The 2,500-nt window shown below is 63.1% G+C and overlaps 1 non-coding gene across 1 annotated transcript; it reads left to right on the plus strand.

Moving 5' to 3' along the window:
• Positions 1-1,761: 1,761 nt before the first annotated feature.
• Positions 1,762-1,915, plus strand: LOC140473693 (5.8S ribosomal RNA). Its single transcript, XR_011958542.1, has one exon. It is a non-coding gene; the product is annotated as a 5.8S ribosomal RNA (ribosomal RNA).
• The last annotated feature ends 585 nt before the right edge of the window (positions 1,916-2,500 follow it).

Here is a 2,500-nt window from a genome sequence, read left to right on the forward strand (position 1 = left end):
GGTCACCGCCAAACCCCCACAACTCGAGCAAGTGAAAAAAAAAAGTAACAAATAAGAAAGGATCGTCGGCTTGGGGGTACGCCCGTTTCCGTTTCAACTTGTCTCGCGAGGGTGGTTTCGGGGCCAGCAGGAGAGCTCGTCGGGGTAGCAGGCCCTGCAGCCGTGGTCACCGCCAAACCCCCACAACTCGAGCAAGTGAAAAAAAAAGTAACAAATAAGAAAGGATCGTCGGCTTGGGGGTACGCCCGTTTCCGTTTCAACTTGTCTCGCGAGGGTGGTTTCGGGGCCAGCAGGAGAGCTCGTCGGGGTAGCAGGCCCTGCAGCCGTGGTCACCGCCAAACCCCCACAACTCGAGCAAGTGAAAAAAAAAAGTAACAAATAAGAAAGGATCTCTGTCGGCTTGGGGGTACGCCCGTTTCCGTTTCAACTTGTCTCGCGAGGGTGGTTTCGGGGCCAGCAGGAGAGCTCGTCGGGGTAGCAGGCCCTGCAGCCGTGGTCACCGCCAAATCCCCACAACTCGAGCAAGTGAAAAAAAAAGTAACAAATAAGAAAGGATCGTCGGCTTGGGGGTACGCCCGTTTCCGTTTCAACTTGTCTCGCGAGGGTGGTTTCGGGGCCAGCAGGAGAGCTCGTCGGGGTAGCAGGCCCTGCAGCCGTGGTCACCGCCAAACCCCCCACAACTGTTGGGCGCCTACCTGCGCGGGGCAGGAGGACACTTTCCGATTTCAAATCTCCGTTTGCCGAGTCCACCCCGAACGCACGCGGGCGGGCGGGTTCGCATCACCCTTCGTCACAAGGGGCGAAGCCCGTTCCACCGTCTCGTCAGTAGTGCCGACCGGTCTGTGATCGACGAGGGGAGCCACACCAGGTCCGGCCCTGCTGCTTGGCGGCACCGCGTCGTCGGGAGCTCGCGACAGACGGAGGGTTTCGGTGTACTCTCCAGCCACGGGAAACGAAGCCGGTGATGCAGGCGCCGGTCTTTCGCTCCCAAATCGGCTGGGTTTACATCGTTGCTATCTAGTCACGCTCCCTTCAAACCCGACGGGGTACCTATTCCCCTCACCCGTCTGTGCGTATACAGCCTCTTTGCACTTGCGGGATGGGGGTGGTGGTTTAAAGACTCTCGAGTTGCCGCCCGTCGGTCTCCGAGCTCCGTGCAGTAGTGATCCCCAGCGAACTGCCAGCAGGGCGAACGAGCGATCCCGCTCTCGGTCGGGGCGCCTGGCGTCGATCGGTGGTCGGTGGCTTGCGGGCAAGCTGCGCTGTGAGTGTGGGAACGAGTATGACGAGCCGTTGCCGCGACTCCCAGTCCACCTCGGCGGTGGCTGGGCCGGGCGGGCGTCTGCTCGGGCGAGTGCCGCCCCCGCCTCCTCGCAGGAAGTCCGCTCGCCGACACGCCGCCACGTGCACGCGTCAGTGACGCTGCCGAACCGATGGCCGGTGCCCGTTCCCGCCTCTGCTTTTCCTAGGGCAAAGCTGCTGCACGCCTCGTGATACTAGGCGGGCGACATGGTGGCGGTGATCCTGCCTCCGTCGCTGCGGTGCGTTGGGGCACGCATCGCCTCTTGGGCGCCCTGTCCTCCTCCCCCCAATAGACGTATGTTTCTGCGGGCCGCACCAGGATGGTGCTCCCCATCGCTTCACGCCACCCTGCTCCGCCCGCACGCCGGCGTGCAGGTGGCTGTAGCTCAAGGTGGGGAGCGTATGTGCGGTCCGGGTCGCTTTCCTCTGGCGAGGGAGAGACCTAAAACAAACTCAGACAACTCTTGACGGTGGATCACTCGGCTCGTGCGTCGATGACGAACGCAGCTAGCTGCGAGAATTAATGTGAATTGCAGGACACATTGATCATCGACACTTTGAACGCACTTTGCGGCCCCGGGTTCTTCCCGGGGCCACGCCTGTCTGAGGGTCGTTTGGCAATCAATCGCACTCGCCTTGGCTGGCGAGAGCGCGGCTGGGGTGTCGCAGAGGACCCGTCCTCTTTGTCCCCCTAAGTTCAGACTCCGGAGCCCTCCGGCGTCGGAGCGCTTGGCCTTTCCCCCCCACCCTGCACATTCCGTTCGTCAGGCTCGACGCCATCCCCCCGCCGGGGAGCGCGGCCTGGCGTCCGTCTGTGTCGTGGCAGTGGGGCCAGCACGGCTGTCACCGGTCCCAGAATGGCTGTCGGTGGTTCACACTGTGTGTGTGTGCCAACCCTCCTGGTCTCTGGGACACGGAGCTGCCACGAAGTGTTGAGCCTCCAGTGGGGGGTCTGCCTAAGCTCTGCACGTCCGCATTGGGTCCGTCTCTCGGTTGGCTGGCAGTGGAAAGAGTGAAGGGAGCCGCGGAGGTCCGGTGCTGGTGCGCCGCCGGCCTGACCGTGGAGCTCGCCGGTTTGACACGCTGACCCGACTCGATGGTTGATCGATTGAGAGTGCTGGGAGCTGCAGGCCGCCCGCTGCTGCAGCCGCCCGTCTCGTGGTTCGTCCTCGGCCTTAAGTGGCCGGCGGGGCGTCTG

Source organism: Chiloscyllium punctatum, unplaced genomic scaffold (genome assembly GCF_047496795.1).
Source record: "Chiloscyllium punctatum isolate Juve2018m unplaced genomic scaffold, sChiPun1.3 scaffold_685, whole genome shotgun sequence".
Classification (NCBI taxonomy): Eukaryota; Metazoa; Chordata; class Chondrichthyes; order Orectolobiformes; family Hemiscylliidae; genus Chiloscyllium; species Chiloscyllium punctatum.